This window comes from Danio rerio, chromosome 23 (assembly GCF_052040795.2).
Source record: "Danio rerio strain M-AB ecotype USA chromosome 23, GRCz13ab, whole genome shotgun sequence".
In the NCBI taxonomy this organism is placed as follows: domain Eukaryota; kingdom Metazoa; phylum Chordata; class Actinopteri; order Cypriniformes; family Danionidae; genus Danio; species Danio rerio.
Window position 1 is genome coordinate 47,084,351 of NC_141043.1, and position 25,650 is coordinate 47,110,000.

At 36.1% G+C, this 25,650-nt stretch overlaps 1 long non-coding RNA gene across 1 annotated transcript in view; it reads right to left on the bottom strand.

Moving 5' to 3' along the window:
• LOC141380572 (uncharacterized) overlaps window positions 1–25,650 on the bottom strand; it is a 55,043-nt gene that overhangs the window by 16,208 nt on the left and 13,185 nt on the right. The window contains exon 2 of the long non-coding RNA XR_015524060.1: window positions 25,049–25,168. This is a non-coding gene — a long non-coding RNA (uncharacterized LOC141380572). The remainder of the gene's footprint in view (window positions 1–25,048; window positions 25,169–25,650) is intronic.

Genomic DNA, 25,650 nt, shown 5'->3' on the forward strand with positions numbered 1-25,650 from the left:
ATGTGGTTACTGAGCTGCAATAAATAACACTGTAAAATAAGGAGTTTTCAAGTGAGTTTTTAAACTAGTAGTGTTTTAAAATTAATGAATGCATAATAATCATAACTGTGAAACTGTGATTATTTCTGACTGTAATCGTACAACAAAAATCTATAATTATTGCATCCCTATGGGCGGACTTAACCAATAAGCGAGGTAAGCAGCCGCTTAGGGCCCTGGGGAAAATAGGGGCAACAACCAATGCCAAGAAGCCTATATTAATCATATAGCACTTTCATAAATTTTACATCATATGTTGTAAAATCAAACCATTAGGATTTTAAGGTTATTACTCCTTAAAATCAGTGGTCCCCACGAACAGTGGAATGTTGCTTCCATACTGCACATGCAAATATTAATATATAATTACAAATATGGCTAATTAACCGTACATAGTTTGTGAACGTCTTTATTATTTGTGAATTTACTGTATTTATTTTACATTAAGAAGATAATACTTTACCTTAAAATGTATTCTAAGATGCAGTTTATATCTATACAGAAAGAAAGTGTTTTGAGTTTTAATGTCGATGGTTGATGGATTTGCTCTTCAGTGTTTTGGATATTCAGCAGTGATAATTAAACCACACTGAACTGAACTAAACTGAACTTCAACAGTGAAAACTGGACTGACCGTTTTGTTCTACTATAATATTCTGTGTTACGCTGCTTTAATACAATTTACATTGTAAAAAGTGCTATAGAAATAAAGATGAATGTTAGGGCCCATTTTTCGGATTGCTTAGGGCCCCCAAATCACTAAGTCCACACACATACAACGGCCAATTTAGTTCATTTAATTCACCTATAGCGCTTGTGTGTGCGTTTGAACTATAGGAGAAACCGGACCACCCAGAGGAAACCCATGCCAACATGGGGAGAATATGCAAACTCCACACAGAAATGCAAACTGGCCCAGTCGGGGCTCAAATCAGCAACCCTTCTTGCTTCTGCTTACCACTGAGCCACCGTGCCGCTTCAGGATAAAATAAAATAAAAAAACTACCAATAATAAATAAACAAATAAATATACACATATATACAAATATGGAGCCTAAAATCAGCTGTTTTTGAATGAATAATCATGAATGTCATGGTTTGTGTTGCAGATTAGATTTCAGAACAATAACAATCTGCTAATCTGATGCGAAACCACTCTTGCTATTGCTTTCAAAAATTATTTTACAATACACAATTCCAACATAAAATAAATATACACCATGGCATTCCATGATAAAATAAAAAATGCATTATTGATTAATGTTAATGCTTTATAAATTAATGTTATTTAATTTCTACTTTAATGAGTAAAAAAAATAAAATAAAACATTTAATTAGTTTGTCTATAATTGTTTAGGGTAGCAAATAGCTATACAGTATATCATGGCATTAAGCACATTTTTAAAATAAATTTAGTGACTTAAATGATATTACTGAATATGTTTAAAAATAAAATGACTAAAAGCGTTTAAATTATAATTGCCAAACGATAACCTGAATAAAATTTAAATTGAACGAAAAAATATTTAAATTAATAGCTGAACATCAATGTAATAATATTTAAATGTAACATTCATTGATTTTCTTTTTGAGTGAGTCCCTTTATTAATTAGGGATCGCCACAGTGGAATGAATCACCAACCCATACAGCATATGTTTTACGCAGTGGATGCCCTTCCAGCCACAACCCAAGACTGGGAAACACCCATACACAATCATACACACTAATACACTATGGACAATTTGGCTTATACAATTCCCCTATAATGCATGTGTTTGGACTGTGGGGGCAACCAGAGCACCCGGAGAAAACCTTCTGACCTTCTTGCTGTGAGGCAACAGTGCTAACCACTGAGCCACGGTGTCGCCCCCTTAAACTAAATCCTTAAATTTATTTAATGTTATAATTAATTAATTTCATTTAATAATGGAATTTCATATAATGGAATTTAATAATATTAAATATATGTTAGATTAAAATATTATAAAATACAGTTATTAAAAAAATATTAGACATTACAATTATTTTAGTTAATAAATCAAGTTAGTCGGCGCAATGCCCTAATGGTTAGCGTGCTGACAGTGCAGTAGCATGTCAGGGTGTCCAGAGTTCAAATCCCGGCTCGAGGACATTTCCTTATCCAACCCCTCTTTCTCTCTTTCCAACTTTGCTTCCTGTCTCAATACTGCCCTATCTAATAAAAAGGCCAAAAATAAATTTATAAAAAATAAAATTAAAAAAAACAAAAAAAAAATTATAAAAGTTCATTCATCATACGAAAAAAGCAGCATCAAAATATTTTATATTTATGCCTGAATGTTTAGTTAATTAAAAAAAACAACCATTCCTTCTCACGGTGCATCAAAATTAAAACCTCCGTCCTAAAGCCTGCTGCTCTCAAGTTAAATAAATAAAAAAACGTTAAAGTTTGCATGTCAACGTTCTCAGGACACCCACAATCTGGCTAATCTGATGCAAAACAACCATTATTATTTCTCACCCTTAAGGTCAGAGCTTTAAAAACAACAACAACAAGATTATAGTGAAGTTAATAAACCCTCATCTGTCCACACAGGCAGAGGCGTATTATGATGCAACACGTTTCCATTCAGCTGACGGACGCCTCCATCCTATTTTTGCCATCCACCTACTTCTTGGACATTAAAATGCTCTCAAAGTCTGAACTCCAGCACATAATGATCTGCAGACACTGGAGCGAAGACCTTTAGAGGGACAATTCACCCCAAAACGAGAATGTGCTGTTAATTAACTCACCATCAGGCCGTCAGAGATCAGTCTCCTTCTAGCAGAACATTCATATGAGACAGTACCTGTGCAATATAACAAATAATGCTTCATGGAAATGCCAACATGTACTGAATAGGATAAACTTTTTATCCGATAAGAAAAAATGTGCATAAACCATGATGGAAACGCTGAATAAATTCCAGCATGCACATCAGTAAAGTCATGTGATGTCGTTTTTGACAGATGATCAGATATGGATGTGTGTAACATCATTAATGTTAATCTGCAGCTCTTCATGTTTCCAGATTTCCATTGTTGCAGATCTGAAATGTTGTTATGCTGCTTGTAGAAGGCCTCAGCCCTCCGTCAGTCCGTCATCGCAGTGCTTCAGTATTATTCTTCTTCTATTATTATTCCCTCCAGAACTGTCTTGAGCATCTGTCTGCGCTCCCAAAGAGCGTCTCATGACTCCAAATGTACCACATTCATTGCGTTTCGTCTTCATCTTCTGAGGCACAACTCATCAATTAGAGAAACAAAAAAAACACCGCAGTGGCAAATCCCAGTGCACTAAACTACATTTCTTTCACTGATATCTGTTCCAGTTTAGCAGGAAGGGATGATTTTGTTCTCTGGATGACTTACTGGATGAAACAGGGCTTTATTTGCAAATGTTTTATGCGATATTCCAGGTTTGTGCATGAGTCTAATTTGCATATTTGTGCATGAGTCTAATTTGCATATGTGTGCATAAGTCTAATTTGCATGTTTTGATGGAAACTAATGTATACCCTTGGTTTGAACATCTTAACATGTAAGACTTTTATCCACTAATTTTATTATAAAAATTTAACAATTGAATGCAAAATAATGCAGAATGGCATGCAAAAACGCTTGGATAGCAGCAGCTCATTTGCATTTAAATATACGCACAAAAAATGCATTTTTGTTGAGGGAAATTTGAGAAATAATAACCAACGATATGTGGGGTATTTAGTGCTGAAACTTCTCACGCACGTTCTTGAGATACCAGATTTTTGTTTATTTTTACGTCGTTTGAAAAGGGGAATGACTATATGTCATTTTGAGGGATGTAAACAAAACAATGGTCCGAACCTATTTCCTGATTTACATTTTTTATTTCTATAGCTTCTGAGAATCCAAAAAGAGCCACATATTGATAACTATGTTATGATAGCTGTTTTAACATTAAGTTATGATTGAATTGCCTATACAGCCTGTACAGTTATGACATAGTTTGATAACAAGCAGGAAATGTTTGTGCGCCAATGACATCACCATATTAAAATGGTCTGTGTGTCCACATGGAATCTGAGCGTGGAGTAATCTGCTTATTTTTGAGCCCATACATCAATTTATTTATTTATTTATTTACTTTTGTAAAGGTGTGTAATTATATATTCAGTTTTTATATTAGTTTCAGTAATTATTGAATAATTCAGTAGTTAATAAATAATATGAAAATGATTTAATAGCTTACCGTTTGTAAAGTCTTAGTAGATATTATATGACAAACTGACTTTGTTTACCAAACAAGTGGCTCTTATTGGATTTGCATTGTAAACCTTAAACAAAAAGTTAAAACTTCAGTTTTTTTTTTTTTACAAGCATTCAGTTTTTAGCTACTACACTCTTAAAATAATTCTACATAAAACTGCAGATTTTGTACAAAATTCTGTACATAAATAGCAAAAAACACCTGCAGATTATGTGTGTGTCTGGGTAGAACATTTACTCTTTGAAGGAACGCTTCACCTTTTTTTTGAAAAAGGCTAATTTTACAAGTCTTCTAGAGTTAAACAGTTAAACTAAACTATTTTTTAATCCATACAGCCGATTTCTTGTTCTGTCTGGGTGACAATTAGCTTAGCGTATACCATGATGGATTGAATCAGATGATATTGGCATTTTGTTAAAGATTCAGTTTTGTTAAAACTGAGAACTGAATATAGAAAGATGGTGAGTCATTGTGATGGTGTGAGGGAAATATTGAATTCTCTTCTTTAACAAAGCGATCTGTAAGAAAGAACAGAGATCATTCTCATTCTGGCATAAGTCAAGAAACCGTTTCATAAGAAATAAGCAGCATCAATTTAATGTAATTTTTCCATTTTCTGTCGGTTTTATTAAACAATTTTGAACAAAATGCTAATGGTCTAATCCAATTCAATTCATTATGCTAAGCTAAAAGTGACCCGGCCAGAACAAGAAATCGTCTGAATGGATTAAAATATGGTTCAAGTAAATCATCTAACTCGAGGAGACTTGCTGAAAATGAACTGTTTGGCAAAAAAAAAAAAAAAAGTGTAGTGTTTCTTTAAGAGCACATTCTCATTTCAGGATGAACTGTCCCTTTAATAATAGCCGATGAAAATATGAATGCACAAACATCAAACATGAACAAAACTGAGAAGCGAATACGTAAAGAAAGATGGTGAATTTATTGCAACGGTGTGAGGAAAAGATTGAATTCTATTCTGTCAAAGCGATCTTTCAGAAAAAAAGGCATCATTTTCATTCTGGCGCAATAGTCAAGGGTACCTTGAAATCATTTTTTATAAGCAAGCAGCAATATTGGCCTAAAAAGAAAAAAAAAACTGTAATTTTTCATTTTCCATAAGTTTTACTACTCAATTTTTGAATGAAATGCTAATGGTCTAATCCGATGCAACTCATTATGCTAAGCTAAGCTAAAAGTGACCCTAAGTAAGCTAAGAAAGATGGTGAATTCATTGTGATGGTGTGAGGGAAATGTTGAATTCTCTTCTTTGACAAAGCGATCTGTAAGAAAGAACAGAGATCATTCCCATTCTGGCATAAGTCAAGAAACCGTTTTTCATAAGAAATAAGCAACATCGGCCTACAGAGAAGTAATTATTCATTTTCCGTCTGATTTACTGAACAATTTTGAGCAAAATGCTAATGGTCTAATCCGATTCAATTCATTATGCTAAGCTAAGCTAAAAGTGACCCGGACAGAACAAGAATTCGGCTGAAAGGATTAAAATATGATTCAAGTAAACTCTCAGAAAATTTGCCATTTTCCAAAGTAGAGTGTTTCTGGATGAACTGTCACTTTAAAAGCGTGGATCCACAATTGTCAAACATGCACAAAACTTTGCAGATGATCAGTCAAAACTGAGAACCGAATATGTAAAGAAAGATGGTGAATTTATTGCGATGATGTGGAGAAAGATTGAATTCTCTTCTTTGACAAAGCGATCTGTGAGAAAGACAAGAGATCACAGGTGAAATGGCAGTAATATCACACACGCTGTTGAATCACAGGTGTGTTTCGCAGCGCAAATGGAGCACGAGCCTAAAAATAGGAGACAGAAATGTCAGCTGGAAAGCGAGAGCGAGTGAACGCGATTCAACCCAGCATCTCTCTGAGAAAGCAAAGGGAACGACGACACCAGCGACAGTGAGAAAACCGCAATCACAGCATCCTGTCAGACAGACGTGAAGTGTGAAAGAAAAACAAGCACAAAGCCGTGACAGGCAGATCATATAAACACACAAATACACACTAGCAGGAGGTGTGGTTCATAACATGTTCATAACATGAGAATATAGAGATATATTCAGCCTCATGATCGACTGAACACAACTGAACGTTTTTATTGTATTTTTATTAATTTATTTCTGTCTCAAGTAATAAAACACCTTATTTGCTTCATTACAAAATGCAACATTTCACATAAAATTAAATGCAGTTTGAATTTAGACACAATGGACTCTATTTTGACGATCTAGGCGCAAAGTCTAAAGCGCAGGACGCAAAACCATTAAGGACGTGTTCAAACCCACTTTTGCTTTTTTTAAGGACGGATAAACACGCTCTGCACTCGGTGCACGGTCTAACAGGGTGTGTTTTGAGCATAACGTGCATTTAACCAATCGGTCTCATCTCTCATTCCCTTTAAGCGTCAGTTGTGTCACACCATGTCGCATTTGCTATTTATATGGTGGACTTTATAAGTGTAAACACTGAACGCTTCACTAGCGAGAAAACAGCAGAGCATCTGCAGTGCTTGGATAAAGAAAGAGCCTCCTCCATTTAAGCCATCCTCTCTTTACTTTTACTTAACTCCTTTGGTGGAGTAAGGAAACAGTGTTGTACGCACTCCACTAAAGACATCTATTAGCCTACAGATTTAATTTAGTTTGCTAGATGCAATGATTTGTTTCAAAACTATTTCTAAATTCAGTTCTAATCTCCAGCAAACGGATAAATAAACAATATTAACAAAGTGTGGTCAAACACTTCAGTTATATCCAAACACACGTCCTGTTCTTATGACCCATATGGTGATGCAGACATCTCTAAACGTCTTAAGGTGGACAAATCTAAACTTGTTTTTATAAAAAAAATATAAATATGCATATAACAAATAATACTAATAATACTAATAATAATAATAATAATAATAATAATAATAATAATAATAATAATAATAATAACAACATTATACAAATGCAAATTGTCATGAATAAACTGACAAAAGGTCCCCCTCCCCATCCTAAGAGCAGCTTTTATTTGGTCAATGACGCAATCTATTTCAGTTCCTCAAAACAGCAATGCATTAACAAAGCGACATAAGACACCTCCTTTATAGACCAGCAAACCCATGAGTCCACAAAGTGGCGCAGATGAATTTACTATTTAAACATTGTGGTGCAAAACATAAAAATTTATGTTATATACATAACATAAAACATAAAACAAATCACACCATGCACGTCTTGTGCCGGGTATATAATAGGGCCCAATGTCACTTCAAAAATTGTATTAATATAAGCAAAAAGTTTATGCGGGAAAATAATGTGAATTTCATTCATAATATAATTTTAAAACTTAAAATAAAAACAGTAATCCTTTTAAATTATTGCAAATATAAGGAACTGAAAAATAAAACAATTTTACATGTTGATTCCAAAAAAGTTAAACTTTTATTATAATTATCATTAATTAATTATTATTAATTTATTATAATTATTATATTTTTAACATATATTAAACCCCATTTATATCAATAAATAAAACTAATAATTGAAATTAAATCCAATTAAATTTAAACACTTCAATTAGAAAATAAACATTAAATATTTTTATAAAGACTTTTAAATGTTACAATTAAATTACTATGAGTATTTTATAATAATAATAATAATAATAATCTTTTAAATGTATAATTGTTTAATTATAGTCTAGTTGTACAACAAATAAATTACTTTTTAAAAGTATTTGTTCTCGTAAATTATGAAAGCATTATGAATATATTTTCATATGACTAAATGTTCAGTACTTTAAAATATTTTTTATTTAAATCCTAAAGATTTAATCCTAAAAAATCCTAAAAATTTTTTTTTATAAAAATAAATATTTAAATAATGATTGTTTTATCAATAATAATAATAATAATAATAATAATAATAATAATTATTATTATTATTATTATTATTATTATTATTATTATTATTATTATTATTATTATTATCATCGTCATTATTATTATTATTATTATTATTTTTTTTTATTATATTTTAATTAATATTTTTATTTAAATTATTACATTTGTTCTCATTTTTTTATAATGGCTAACTAAATTATTAAGTTAACCATCAAAGCATACTTATTGCATTTCATATTTAAAGATGACAATTAAGTTTCTCCTCAAAATTGATCCCATCACACTGTGAATATGAGCAGTAAGGCAGAGAGCCTAAACCGAAAGGTTTTGTAGGAGATATTTTAGCTTCTGCTAGGACTGAGATTAACAGCCGACAGAAGAATGAGTCACTGCGTCCCCTTCAGAAACGCACACAGACACTGCTGTTGATTTACACTGAACTGCGGTGAAGATCCAGCTTTACCCTGCATCACCACCACTGGTCATTAGAGCTCACGCTGAGTCCTGACCTTTCCTCGTGTTCACCCAGCAGAACAGACACTATTTCAGGAAGAGGTGTTTTTAACGCGCTCTGATTGGACTCAGAGTTTCAGGACGTGTGTTGCCCTCCAAACAAACCGAGATGCGTCTGGATTTACCCGACCACACACTGATTCAATCAACAAACCCAGCAAGAGCTGCGGGAGAATCAATGCTGGAGCGTCGACACCTCATCATCCGCTCTGTGAACCGCCGCTGCATTCGCAATCAGAGCCTCATGAGCAGAATGAAAAACACCAGCACTAAATACACCATTCAGCAAAACTAGCTTACTTAAATTCATTATCCTGCATTTAGTGTAACACAACCACACACACAGGACACAACACTCTAACAACCGGCTTACAATCATACAGAAAAACACCCATTCCACTTTGGATACTGCCTGCTACAACCTAGCAACAGCTTACAACACCATAGCAACTGGCCTGCAGTTACACAGCAATGCCAAAGAAACCATAAATACCATTTTACCAACCACCTGCAACACCCTAGCAACAACCAATCAACAGCCAACAACACCATAGCAACCACCCATAACACCCCACCAATGCTATAGCAACCACCCAAAAGACCTATCAACTGGCCTACAATCACACAGAGAAGCCAAACACTCATACTACTTTGGCTACCACCCGGTACACCCTAGCAACAATCTACAACATCCTTGCAACTGGCCTGCAGTCACACGGCAAAGCCAAAGAAACCATAAATACCACTATACCAACCAATTGGAACACCCTAGCAACAACCAATCAACAACACCCTAGCAACTGACCTGCCGTCACATCATAGCAACCACCGATAACACCCCACCAATGCTATAGCAACCACCCAAAAAACCCATCAACTGTCTACAATCACACAGAAAAGCCAAATACTCATATTTATGGCATAGCAACGGTCCAGAGCACCCTAGGGACAGGCCTGCATAGCAACGACAAAGCAACAATCCACAATACCTCAGCAACTACAGCCAGCCAGAATAGCCTTTTGACTTAGCAACCACCCAGATAACCTCAGCTTGCAAAGGCCTAGAAACTGCATAGTAACACCCTAGTAACCATTTAGAACCTATATAGCTACATAACAACCATCTCTAACACTCTGGGAACCTCCAAGAATACCCTAGCAACTGACTTTTAATCACATAACATTGCCACATATATCCACCCACAACATCGTACAACCCATTATAACACCCTAGCAACTGGTTTGCAATCCCTTAATGGCAGAGCACACTAGAGACTGGCCTGCATAGCAACGACAAAGCAACCATCTTCAATACCTTAGCAACTGCAGCCAGCCAGAATAGCCTTTCAACTTCCTACAGTATAGCAACCACCTGAAAACCACCCAGATAAACTCAGCTAGCAAAGCCCAAGAAACTATATGGTAACACCCTAGTAACCATTTAGAATACCCTAACAACCACACAGGAAATTTTCAACTACTTCAAACCGTGGGCCAACTCCTGAACAACTGGCCTGCAGTCACTCCATAACTTTATTGAAACTGCTTAGCAAGTTGCTATGTCGGTATTATGCGATTGCAACCATCCACAAGACCCTAGTAACTTTCTAGCAACCACCCAGAACACCCTAGCAATGGAACTATATAGCTACATAACAACAACCATCTTTAACACTCTGGAAACCTCCAAGAATACCCTAGCAACTGACCTTTAATTACATAACATTGCCAAATATATCCACCGACAACATTCTACAACCCATAATAACACCCTAGCAACTGGTTTGCAATACCTTAATGGCAGAGCACAATAGACACTGGCCTGCATAGCAATGAAAAAGCAACCATCTTCAATACCTTAACAACTGCAGCCAGCCAGAATAGCCTTTCAACTACCTACAGTATAGCAACCACCTGAAAACCACCCAGATAAACTCAGCTATCAAAGCCCTAGAAGCTGCATAGTAACACCCTAGTAACCATTTAGAATACCCTAACAACCACACAGGAAATTTTCAACTACTTCAAACTGTTGGCCAACTCCTGAACAACTGGCCTGCAGTCACTCCATAACTTTATTGAAACTGCTTAGCAAGTTGCTATGTCGGTATTATGCGATTGCAACCATCCACAACACCCTAGTAACTTTCTAGCAACCACCCAGAACACCCTAGCAATGGAACTATATAGCTACATAACAACCATCTCTAACACTCTGGAAACCTCCAAGAATACCCTAGCAACTGACCTTTAATTACATAACATTGCCACATATATCCACCCACAACATTCTACAACCCATTATAACACCCTAGCAACTGGTTTGCAATCACTTAAATGCCAGAGCACAATAGACACTGGCCTGCATAGCAACGACAAAGCAACCATCTACAATACCTTAGCAACTGCAGCCAGCCAGAATAGCCTTTCAACTACCCTTCAAACCACCAAGATCAACTCAGCTAAAAACTACATGATAACACCCTAGTAACCATTTAAAATACCCTAACAACCACACAGGACCTTAAACTTTTAAAACTGCTTCAAACTTGAAACTTAAACTCAAAAATACTGGTTAATTTTTATCTAGCCTACCTTAATTCAAGACCCGGGCACATCTTTCTACTGAAGCACAACGTTGTCTATCAAACTGATCTAATTAGATGTGTTTGGTGCAGTGTTGATTCTGACTGTGATGTTGGTCTGGAGGGTTTCAGAATGACAGATCAGGCTCTACAGAGAGCAGTGACACGCTGAAATCTTTCTATCTGTCCAGTCAGGAGGTCAGAGACTGGCTTCATCCATCTGAAAGACAAACGCACAGAGGCGGAGTGTGAAATAAACACATCACCTGCAGCCTCCAGAGCATCGCATCGCCCCAGAGTGCTTTGCTCCTGTATTTATTAGTGGTTCACTTGCAGACTAATATCATTCAGAGAAGGCAGCAGGTGCTCAACATGCTCCACAGGATTGTGTTTATGCACATACTGACTTTCTACGCGAGTCATTTCACAGTGCTATTTTATGGATTTATTTCTCATCCTATAAAAAATGTTTTATTTTTATATTTGGCAATAATTTTTATAAAATTATTGTTATTGACACGATTTCAAATTGTGTAATTTCAGAATTGGAAGAAATATATATATATATATATATATATATATATATATATATATATATATATATATATATAAATGTAAAAAATATATATAGCATGCAAAACAAAAGTAATAAGTTTTTAATTATATTAGATTTATTAGTAATTATCAAAATATCTTAAATATATAATTATAAATATAAAAATATATAAAACAATACTTATTTTTATTATAAACATTTTAACTGTAGATGTATATTAACTAATTATTCAATATTTACAACCAAAACCATTAAATATATATTGTAAATGTATACTTAGCATATTTAAATGATTTGACCCATTACACTTAATATATTAGTCTAATATAGCAGCAAAAAAGAAATTGTAAAAAATCTTATTACACCATAAAAATATGATGAAGTCATAACAAATGTTGCTGCTTTAAATAGGTTAATAAGTTTTACACTGGGGCTGCACAGCATATCGTTTAAGCACTGATAAAGTAATGTGATCATTCAAAATAGTCACATAGCAAGATCTCCAATATAGAGTTCAGTTTCAATTTATTTATTCCTCAGGTAATTATATGAGCAGCAGGCCCGGATTAAGAACTCAGGGGCTCCTGGGCACATTATCTTGTAAGGCCCCCTACCTGGCCGCACACCTATAATTGAATAAAAAAAAAAAATAAGAATAATATAATCATTTTTAAATAAAATTAATCTATAATTTGTTGCCCACATATTTAAATAAATGATATATAGTACTACAAAGATTATATAGTCTACAAAGATTGAACTTATTTTTCAAAGCATTGAATAAAAATACTAATAAAACTAGTGAAAATTTATGTTTTTTAGTATATATATATATATATATATATACACATACACACAGTTGAAGTCAGAATTATTAGCCCCCTTTTGATTTTTTTTTTCCTTTTTTAAATAGTTTCCAAATGATGTTTGACAGAGCAAGAAAATTTTCACAGCATGTCTGATAAATAAGATTTTTTCTAGAAGAAAAAAAATATTGTTTTATTTCGGCTAGAATAAAAGCAGTTTAGAATTTAAAAAAAAAACTATTTCTTGGGACAATATTATTAGCCCCTTTAAGTTAATTTGTTTTTCGATAGTCTACAGAACAAACCCTCGTTATAGAATAACTTGCCTAATTACCCTAACCTGCCTAGTTCACCTTATTAACCTAGTTAAGCCTTTGAATGTCACTTTAAGCTGTATAGAAGTGTCTTGAAAAATATCAAGTAAAATAATATTTACTGTCATCATGACAAAGATGAAATAAATCAGTTATTAGAAACAGGTTTTTAAAACTATTATGCTTAGAAATGTGATGAAACAATCTTCCCTCCATTAAACAGAAATGGGAAAAACAAAATTGGGGAAAAAAATAAACAGGGGTGCTAATAATATATATATATATATATATATATATATATATATATATATATATATATATATATATATATATATATATATATATATATATATATATATATATATATATATATAATTTTTTAAAGTGTATTTTAATGTATTGCTTTTACAAACTTATATAGCATACTATTGGCATGGCATATAACACACAATGCCTCTCCAATCCAGTTCTATGAATAGGAGTCTTTCATAATACACACACTCATTAATGGTTTACTGTCTGTCTCCTCCTCTCCCTGTATTCTCTCTCCTCGTGATGAAGAGTAGACAAACAGCATAGATCAACTTGATCATAAACCTAAAAGTATCCGAAATCACACACACACTATACCTCTTCTCTCCCGTCTCTCTCCTCTTCAGGGCCTTACTCTCTCATTATTAAACATTATTAAATACCCACGAGGCACTTGTGACTTTATATTACATTTGCATTATCTTTTAAAAATGTTTCCTTCCTGTTAAAAATAAATGTATATCCAGTCTGATATGTAATGAGGAGAAAAAAAGTGATGGTGGATTCGAACCAGGTTAATGATCAATCGCATCAAAAGATGTTGCTGTGTGCTTTACCAGGTGCGCCACTCAGGCTGTAATACCAATCCGCTCTTTACTCATGTTGTCTTTATCAATCAGGCATCGATGGGTGTAAACCGTAAACCGCTTATTCCAACTAGGTGCGCTATTTGCAATTAACCTGTGCCCATAAGGCCCATTGGTTAATCCGGACTATATGAGCAGTAACCATATTGTTGAGTGATTGTGAAGTTTACAGTTTTTCTTGATTGCTTTGATGCAGCCGTCAACTGAAACTCCACATTTTCATAAGAGTTAACACACAGGCTAAACAGCAGCACTTTTGCTTGCAAAATGCACATACCGTGTTTTTTATATTGGTTTGAAATATGACCATTGTACAAGAAATAAACGTGTGCATGATATACTGCTACAGCCCTATTAGTTTGCATATCATGTGCAGCGCACTGGATGAACGTGTATATTTCAGCGCTGTTGCTCCGGGCGCGTGTTTGCATTCGACCCGCGCTGATATTTCCTCTCTCCCGCCGCTTTGACGGATGGTCTGGAGAGACGGGGCAGACACGCGGTCGGTGACGGATGGCCTCTGCCAAACCCTGACACCGAGCCATTCAGCTAACAGAAATGATAGATGTTAAATCTAATTTTAAACACCCACAACTAAAGCGGGCCGGACAGGCGAGGCACGCGCTGACAGAGACGCGGCTGCGGAGCTCCGATAAACACACGCCCTCACCTGAACCCGCACTCTGACAGCTCTGATAAACACTGTAGAGAGCACAGAAAAACAGCAAGAATGAGGCCACAGGACTAAAACCAGTCCATATAATGTGGAGCACATTATAAACAACAACATTATACACTTACAGTCCACATGAATTCAAAACTAACCATATTGATGTGGTCAGCTCACATTGATAGCTGTGTGGTAAACAATTCATCTGTGCATGTCATTAAGAAAATAAAAGGTTTGCCCTTGGTTGAATAATTCCTTGCATTTATATAGCGCTTTTCTGGGCACTCAAAGCGCTTTACAGATAGGGGAATCTCCTCGTCCACCACCAGTGTGCAGCATCCACCTGGATAATGCGACGGCAGCCGTTTTGCACCAGACCGCACACCAGCTGATTGATGGAGAGGAGACAGAATGATGAAGCCAATTATCATATGGGGATGGTTAGGAGGCCATGATGGACAGAGGCCAGTGGGCAGATTTGACCAGAATGCCGGGGTGAAACCCCTACTCTTTTTCGAAGGACATCCTGGGATTTTTAAAGAGAGAGTCAGGACCTCGGTATAACATCTCATCCGAAAGACGGCGCTCACTGAGCAGTATAAGGCTGGGCAGTATATCAGGTTCTGGGGATATATCAATATGATTCCCCAACTCCATGCGGTATTATCCAATATCGTTCATATCAATATGGTTTGATGACACGCGCAGGGCTGGCGCATCCATTGAGGAAACCTAGGCGGCCGTCTAGGGCGGCTGAATAGAGAGGGCTACGTCCCTAAAACTACCCTCGCCACCCGCGCCCTCAGTTATATCCGTGTCTAGGGCAGCAGAATAGAGAGTGGTATTCCCCGACACTACCCTCACCACCCGCGCCCTCAGTTTTATCCGTGCCTAGGGCGGCAGAATAGAGAGGACAACGTCTCCGAAACTATCCGAAACAGCTTTTGGCAGCCTGATTCGAGATTTGATTGGACAGGAATCACAGGACTGATTTTTCTAATCCCCATAAACAAGAAACAAAGTAGTGACTTAAGGTTGAAGGAAAGTAGTGGAGTAAAAGTACAGATACTGCACTAAAAATGTACTCAAAGGAAAGTTAAAATACACATTTTTAAAACTACTTACTAAATACAATTCCTGAGAAAAACTACTCAACTAGAGTAATTTGAGTATTTGTAGTTACTTTACACCAGTGGAAATGATAAACTCATTTAAAAGGCATTCACCCCAACCCTTACCATCCTTCTCACACAATTAGTAGCCACGGGTTTAACCCTGCACAGAATAACCAACACAATCTCACGGCAATTCGTAACTTTTTCATTTAGTGGCTAATTCGTATGAATTCGTGCGATTTAATTTGTACAATTTAGTACGATTTGCTTATCCCCCAATGACGGTTGGGGTTAGGGGTGGGGTTAGGTGCCACGCCTCCTTTTTAAAATCGTACCATTTCTTACGACTGAACTCGTACGAATTCGTACGAATTAGCCACTAAACTGGCAAAACGTAAAATACTTACGTTTTCTCGTGAGATCAGGCTGGAATAACAGAACTGGAGAAAAAATGTGATTTACAGTAACTCCAAAATGAGTGCTAATAATGCGTTTTAACAATGCATTTCTAATGCATTTAGCAACTACTCATGATTCTCTAAACTCAAAGCTCAAATATGTCAAACATAAAAAGACTGTGTGTAATTTGCGAGTCGAGCAACAAGCATTTACCGGGAATGAGGGAACAGAACGACTTATTTTAAATCTGGCATCTGTTTGTTTAGGATGTGACAGACTTGTTGACTTCATCATCAAGCACATATACAACCTGCTCAGCTCAATATGCCACAAAATATGCTTGGGATTTCAGCCAAACCGCAGTTAGTAAATGCTGACTTATTAGTAGGATTTGAGATGCCAAAAATAAGCAAATACGGCAAAACAACAACACAGACATTTGTACTTGTGTGCACCAAGGATTTATTGATTTTATGTTTGGAGACTAAAGTGTTTGAGATTATCTGAACACGCATCCATCATCTGCGGTTCGCTTTAGTCATTCCATTATTTTCAGAGGCATTTCATATAATGGAAAACTCATTCATTCATTTTCCTTCAGCTTAGTCCCTTTTATTTATCAGTGGTCGCCACAGCGGAATGAACCGCCTACTTATCCAGCATATGTTTTCCGCTGTTTGTGCGGTAAAATCACAGTAGGTCTGATAATATTTTTTCTTTCTGAGAAAGTCTTTATTTGTTTTATTTCAGCTACAATAAAAGCAATTTTCATTTTTAAAAAAAGCATTTTAAGGACAATATTATTAGCTCCTTTAAGCTATATATTTTTTTCGATAGTCTACAGAACAAATCATCGTTATACAATGACTTGCCTAATTACCCTAACCTGCCTAGTTAACCCAATTAACCTAGTTAAGCATTTAATTGTCACTTTAAGCTGTATAAAAGTGTCTAGAAGAATATCTAGTAAAATATTATGTGCTGTCATCACGGTAAATATAGAATAAATCAGTTATTAGAAATGACTTATTAAAAGTATTATGTTTAGAAATGTGTGGAAAGAAAATCTGCTCTCCGTTAAACAGAAATTGAGGGAAAAAAAATAAACGGGGGGAAAATAATTCTGACTTCAACTGTAGGTAGGCAGGTAGGCAGGCAGACAGACAGATAGATAGATAGTAGGGCTGTGCAATTAATCGAAAATCCGATTTCGATTTCGATTATGGCTTCTAACGATTATGAAAAAAACATTAATCGAGATAAACGATTATTCCATTATTTACCGCCCCCTGTCCAGCTGTCCTCACTTGTTGCTCTTAAAAGCGTAAAAGACCGCATGCTTATGTGTGTGCGGCGCGCAGACAGTCAGAAGCATGCAGTCTGCACTTGGTCTCATTCGCACATTGTGACGAGCAGTGAGCACACACATCTAAAGTCATTAACGTGAGCGCTGTAATGTTCAAATAGGTGTCGAAACGTGGTGTTTAGTGATTATTCATATTAACCCTCATTTGTGTAATAAACAAACGAGTTGAGAATCAAAAGACACGTGAAAGAGAAACCATTAAAGTGACAGAGCACATCTGCCGCCTGCTTTTTCATGATAAATAAAACTAGAAAATCCCTCTCTGCTCTTGACTACTTTTGTAGCTAAAGTGTTTTTCTTACGGTGAAGATGCTTAAAGCACAGTTTGTTTCATATTTTTATTCTATTGTATTTATTTCTCTTTCCTTTGCAGGGAGGAAAATAATATATGCAGTTGAAGTCAGAATTATTAGCCCTCCTGAATATTAGCAACCTTTTCCCCCCAATTTCTGTTTAATGGATTTCTGAACATAATAGTTTTAATCATTTATTTCTAATAACCGATTAATTTTGTCTTATAGATATGATGACAGCTCATAATATTTTAGTAGATATTTTTTTTAAATAAAAACATTCAAATTCAAAGTGTGATTCAAAAGCTTAATCAGGGTAATTAGGCAAGTCATTATATAACAATAGTTTCTTCTGCAGAAAATCAAAAATATAATAATATTGACCTTAAAAGAGGTTTCAAAATATTTAAACCTGCTTTTATTCTAGCCAAAACAAAACAATTAAGCCTTTCTCCAGAAGAAAAATAGAGGAAATACTGTTAAAATTCCTTGCTCTGTTAAACATCATTTAGGAAATATTTATTTTAAAAAATTCTCAGGAGCGCTAATAATTTTGACTTCAACTAATAATCGTTTGGAATAATCGTGATTACAATTATGACCAAAATAATCATGATTATGATTTTCCCCAAAATCGAGCAGCCCTGACAGACAGACAGACAGACAGACAGACAGATAGATAGACAGACAGACAGACAGACAGACAGATAGACAGATAGATAGACAGACAGACAGACAGACAGACAGACAGAATATGATGAGTATTTATTTTGGCAAAAGAAAGTATTTTTCAAAATATTCAATAATAAATTTTCAAATATAAAATAAATATATATTTTGGACAGAATTCGGTGTAAAATGCAAGTTGACATTAATAAAGATACACAGACCTACAGATTTATTTTATTTTTAGAGTATATAACCATGGACGGCAGCTGTTGTTTTTGATCAACAGCCACAAAACTACATAATGAACGCTGTGAGTTTGCGTCAGGATGATGATACATATGGGGAAACATGTCCCTAGTGAAACTAAAACATGTAGCAGTAATAGGTACTAGTGATGGGAAGTTTGGATCATTTTACTGACTCAGATCTTTTAGTCTCATTCATCGAGATGAACAAATCTTTTTTCGATTCATTTCGTTCATTTGGTTCAATTTGCCAAAAATATTATTAAATGTTACGAATTGCTTCCAAACACATCTACAACTAGCCCAAAAGGTTGATCACACGACAAATAAGTCATCAATAGAATACTGTAAGAAGGAGAAAATAATAATTCAGTGTTGACCTGTTTTTTTGTCTACGAGGGTATTGTTGTCTCTTTGCTCAGCTCCCCTCTTCATGTCTTCAAATGTCAGTGGTTCGTTCACGTTACACTTAGTCACATAGAATCTTAACCAATGTACACAGACTGAGTCCATAGGAGCCATGATAATTAGTTCACCTTTCAAGTCTTCTGGTTCTTGAGTCATCCGTTCATCATGTGACAAAATGACTCAAACCCAAAGACTCGAGAGGTGAACTGTTCAATTCTTCTTCCGCATATGATTGGCTTCTGCCTTTCCGCGATAAATGACTCAAAAGACTTGAAATGAACGATACCACCAGCACAAATGTGTGCACGCACGGATGAACGAATCAATTCCTGAGAAGACTCGTAGCTCGAGTCATATTGAAGATTCGTTCAAAATTAACGAATCGTTCATGAACGACCCATCACCAATAGGTACTTTTTATCCAAGGACATTGTGGCTGTACTTTTTTACTTTTACTTAAGTACAAAAGTATAATCAGTTCTTCAACTTTTACCGAAGTTGTTTTAAACATGAGTTAACATACTTTTGCCATCTCTGATGTGGAGATCACGAGTTATTAAAAGTCAAGAAAACAAGAGAGAAAGATATTTCTGAATGCATGGCCTCACAGGACTTTCATAAATATATTTAGGATGCACTTTTTTAGATTAACAACTTTACATTTAAGGACAGCAACTGTAGTGGTTTTCTTTGTTTTTCTCTTACTAAATCACAGTCCAGCATGCACAGTAACACCAGTCCTGCTCCTTTCCAGCCCACACACAGGGATGCCAAATGTAGTGGTTTTCTTTGTTTTTCTCTTACTAAATTAAACTCAGTCTGGAGGTTATGAATATCAGAAGAGTATACTTTATTGTCGACAACAAAGGAGAACTTTCAGGAGACCCCCAGTAGCATCTCTGTCTGAAAAATTCTGTCTCACTGATGTTCTGTTCTGGTTATATACTTCTTTTGCAACTATTTTTCCCTTTGATCTACATATGTCACACCAATTCCACCTAGGTTAACCCCTGACCCCAAATTCCACCTAGGTTAACCCCTGACCTCAATTTCCACCTTGGTTAACCCCTGACCCAAACCTGGTAACTATATAACTTATCCATTTCTTGTGATATGGTAATTCTTCTAATGGTCTGCAAGTCTAGAAGCAGATTATACACATACAATTTGAATATATAGATTAACTTCACACTTTAAAGAATATAAAATCCACTTCACAACACTGCAACTGCAAATAAGATATTTTCTACAACACATCTACTTTTCAAAAAAATCTTTTTGATGAACAAAACAACTCAAAAATGTGTGAATAAGTGCACTGAAGCTGACTGGAACACAACTCTGCAGCACTTTAGCCTTACAGGAGCAGCACTGAACACCCCTGGGCGACAGAATAAATGAAATTCATGGCAAAATACAAGTGCATGTGTCTTTTATTTCACTCCTTTGATTGGTGCAGGGGAAAAAAACGACCTGATGAAGTGTAAAATGCCGCAAAGTCACGCTCGTATCGAGGGCATTTATTCAGGGCAAATGCATTACAATGAACGCTACTCAACTTTGCTGCCAGCTCGAGTATTGAAGGCGTCCATCAATCAGAGCAGCGGGAGAGATTTGAGCCGCGGTTTCTCTCCATCCGTGAGCGGTGCTAAATCACCGCGCTCCATCCAAACGCACAGGGGGAAAAAGTACAGTCGTTTCAACACATCAACAGAAAAGATGGTGTCAGAACGACCTGACAAAAGACAATGAGAAAACCGCAGGCTGGGAAATATCAGAGTTTTTAATAATAGCCCTCAAATGATCAGAAAACCATAGAGGAATAGACCATAGAGTTGACATTGTGACAAAAATGTAAAAAAAAAAATTACTACATAAGTTTAAGGGGACTTTTATGCCCCTTTTTACAAGATAAAAATAAGAGTGTGAAGTTTCAGCTCAAAATACCAGACAGATAATTATAACTCTCTGAAACTGACCCTTTCAGGCTTTGTTCCTAATTGTGGTGTTTTGGTGACTGTCGCTTTAAATTCAAATGAGATTGTGCTCTTTTTAAAAGAGGGCGGAGCTACGGATGCCTGTGGGTCAGCATAGAGGCAGATTCAAAACAGGCATAACATTCTATGCTAATGAGGGAGAGATGGTCACTAGTGGGCGGGGCTTTGCCGCTTGGAGGATGTCAATCAAAGTGTTTCAGCAGACTGTGTTTAATCAAATAAATTATTGAATTCTGCTGTCTTCATTGGTTTCAAAAACACAGATTTTCACCTTTCACAGCACTCAAGGACACCTTACAGTATGTGACAGGCACATTATAAAAGCAAGACAGAAGAATAATAAAACATGGTATTAATCCAGAAAATCATTAAAAGCAATCCAGAACAGAAAGGTTTTGACCCGGAATTTAGAATTGGAGAGAGTCCACCTGACCAACGTCTAACGGCAGGGAATTCCATAACATGTCAAAAATATAAATTAAGCATTAGGTGGTTAAAACGCTGCAGAATTGTGAAAATATGACACGTCTTTCTCAGCGGATTTAAGTTAGTTCTTGTTTTCGATAAAAAAAATAAAAAATAGCACTTTTCCGACAGTCCCCTACTGACAGCTCTGCTCAGCGCAAGCTATTGCAACTGCTTAAAGCAGTGCTCGTAATAGAGTGAAAAAAAGAAAAAGACAGCTGTAAAACATAACCTGCTTTGTCTTTTAGTACATAACTGTCAACTGTCCTGTTTTCCCAGGATTCTCCCGTATTTTACAGTTCTATCCCGCTATGATCCCGTAAAGGTATTTTCCCGTATTTCTCCCGTATTTTCAGTCTTTCTCTGAAGGGTGGCAAATAAACATTAAAGAGCCGAGCCTCCCTATACGCAACCCATACCGCCGAACCACCAGGGGCCGCCCCTCGCTCCTAAAGGATAGTCTGTTCTGTGCTTTCGCTTTGTTTAGGCACAAAAACACTTTGAAATAAACATAAAAACGGCGTGATTTCCCTTTTTTTCATTATAAGCGTCGTCTCCCCTTCATATGCAATCTTCAAAACAATCATAGCGCTGCAGGACTGTCAGCTGAAGCGTTTCAAAGTGATAAATAGACTGTGTCCCAAACGGTTTCTATACTCGTGATTTGAAGCGGATCAAAAGTCTGGGTTTTGGGTGCGTGTTTAAACAGACATATACACATAATTAATAATATTATTATCTAAAGATGTTGATATGGGTGGGTTTTTTTTTTTCAATTTAGTCCTAAATAAGCATAAACAGTGAGGAAAGCAGTCAAATGATTTCGTTTTAACATTGGATGTATGCATTTTTAAAGTGACACCTCTGTTAATGTAATCAAATAAAAAAAAAATCAAAATAAATCATTAATTCGTTGCTCTTTAATCAGAATGTGTGAGTTATACAGTGAAGAAACGGCTAATGAGATTTGATTCTATTTCATTATAATAGCTATAAATATTAATAAGTTGAACTGTTTGCTAATGTATTTGCTGCTAATGTTAACTATTTATATTTTATTGTAAATAATAATAATAAAACATATTACTGACCTTTGAACTGTTTATTTACAATGGACCAGCTCCAAATTACCATATTTAGTAATTTGGGGATTTTTTTTTAAAGGAGGTCGGGGGGGATCCCTTGTTATGGTAGGCATATCCCTTATTTTCACATCCCAATGTTGACAGGTATGTTTTAGTAGGAAACACAGTTTAGATCTTTTTAGGGTAAGAGTTTGAGTTAATGTCGTCTATCACTGAATGTGTCATGAATACCGAAAACAAAACCAACTTAACCCCGCTGTCTTTCTCTGGCTTAGCGCAAGACACAAAACATCAGCAGAAGGGATTTTACGGTTTTACTTCAAAACAAAACAAAATTCTGTAGTGATTTACCCAGCTGTTGCTTCCTTCAGCATCATACCCATCTTTGAGGCTCTGAACTCTGTATCAGTAGCCCCTTTCACACAGTGATACCGGTAAATATATGGAAAATTTCCGGAACGACTTAACCGGTATATTCTAAAAAAGTGCTGTTCTAACAGGCGAGGACGTTACGGAAATTTTCCGGACAAGAGCATGCACACATCCATTCCAAAATACCGGTAAATTCTGACATTAACCAGAAATTACCTCTAAACAGCTGCGCTTGTATTTGTAAACATTTGACTACATCACAAACTCTGTGGATGAATTTCAGTATAGTGAACAACTTCGATGAAAACATATAGAAGAACACTTTCGCATGTCGAGATGTACATGACGTGTGTGTGCTGGCGCTTCGGGCTGTTTCATGGGCACACGCAAAGCTTGAAGGTAAACAACGGTTTATCATAAGCATCTTATCGATAATTAATTACACCGTTGGCATTAAGATGAACATATAATATAAAGGTCTGTATGTGTGAAAGGGGCTAGTGTGTATCAGTAGCCCCTTTCACACAGTGATACCGGTAAATATCCGGAAAATTTCCGGAACGACTACCGATATATTCTAAAAAACGCTGTTTACAAAGGCGAGGACGTTACGGAAATTTTCCAGAAAAGACCGTTCACACATCCATTCCAAAATACCGATAAATTCTGACATCATTTACCACAAATGAGCCTTAAACGGCTGCGCTTGTGTTTGTAAACATTTGACTACATCACAAACTCTGTGGATGATCAGTATTGTGAACAACTTCGATGAAAACATATGGAGGATCACTTTCGCATGTTGAGATGTACATAATAAGTGCGTGTGCTGGCGCTCACAGGCTGTTTTACAGGCACATGCAAAGCTTGAAGGTAAACAATCAGCGGCTTATCATAAGCATCTTATCAATAATTATTTTCACAGTTGGCATTAAGAAGAACATATAAACGTTATCTGACTAACTTCTAGCAGCTAAATGCATCTGGGAAAATATTCAAAGGCTTTTATTCTCATAAACCGCGCGGACGTGAATGCGTCTGACTGTTCTGATTGGCTAAAGCAGGTGTCTCACGTCAGCACGTTCTAGAAGTGCACGCGCTCTTTCCGGCAATCTTTCCTCTGCGTTCACACAGCGCAGCAGTCCGGCAAATTACTGGTAATGTTTAAACTTCTCTTTCCGGAAAATAGCCAGAACGAATTTACCAGTATTTTCAAAAAGGGCCTGTTCACACATACAACCTTAAATTACCAGCAATTTTCCGGAAAGGTCTGTATGTGTGAAAGGGGCTAGTGTGTATCAGTATCAGTAACTCTGTATGTAAGTAAGAGACGGAGAGAGGCCGTGTTCACTCCGCTCCACGATGAGCTTAAGTGTTCTATTTTAATCAAACGTCTCGAAATTATGAAATTCGTTGCCAGCGCTTTTAGTAATCGATTCTTATCGATTTAATCGATTCGTTGTTGCAGCCCTAGCTAAATTACATACTAAGCCATAACCATGAGGCAAGGTTAGAATTGTAAAAAAATGAAAAATATGTAAACATGACAGCAGATTCTGTACTTCTTGTGACTCAAAAAACTGTAATGTAATTATCTTTTTTTAAACTGTTGCTGTTTTTTCTAATTCGCACATCATAATTGAGAAAAACAATGTGTTTGGGGTTAAAGATCAGTGCAAAAAGCTCTAATAACAGCCTTAACTAGCAAAATCATGCAAAATAATCATTAATCAGTGACTAAATTTGGTATTGCGCTAAATTAGCACCAGCAGAGTATAATTATACAGCTAGACCCACAAATTCAGGTCCCTCAAAAATGACCCAAGCAATAAATTAGCAGTTAAACAAACGTTGATATTTATTCCTTCTTATTTTTGTAAATGCTACTTTCGTTTCCACCGGTTTAGAAAACTTGGCAGAAAATTAAGCCTTATTTTTTTCTCTCATGGAGATGCAGGCAGCGTGAAATTAAAGGCAAGGAGTTCTGGCTCTAATATAAATGCATTTCTCATCCAGGGTCGCAGCTCATCCTAAGCAGCAGAACTTGATGTGATTATATGTACTTTACCCTCAGAAGAAAAGCTGCTTCCACCTTCACTTTCCCAGAGTCACTGTTCATTATCAGAGAAGATGAACTCATTCAGGCCATCAGGGTAAATGCGGCCAAATAAACACCTCACGACTGCATCTAGAAGACATCAAAATAGACATTGTTAATGTTTTTGTACTTATTTTGAAGGACATTTCTGTAATATTTAGTAACAAAGTAACTGGCTTTTAAAATGACATACAGCTTCTCAAATGAAACTGTGATAACTCTATCAAGCCTCTTCAACTGCTCCAGAATGCAGCAGCACGAGTGGTCTTCAATGAACCTAAAAGAGCACATGTCACTCCGCTGCTAGTCCGTTTGCACTGGCTGCCAGTTGCTGCTCGCATCAAATTCAAAGCTCTGATGTTTGCCTACAAAGTGAGTTCTGGCCTTGCTCCTTATCTGCTGTCACTTCTGCAGATCTATGTGCCCTCCAGAAACTTGCGTTCTGTGAATGAACGTCGCCTCGTGGTTCCATCCCAAAGAGGGAAGAAATCACTTTCGCGAACGCTCATGCTCAATCTGCCCAGTTGGTGGAATGAACTCCCTAACTGCATCAGAACAGCAGAGTCACTCGC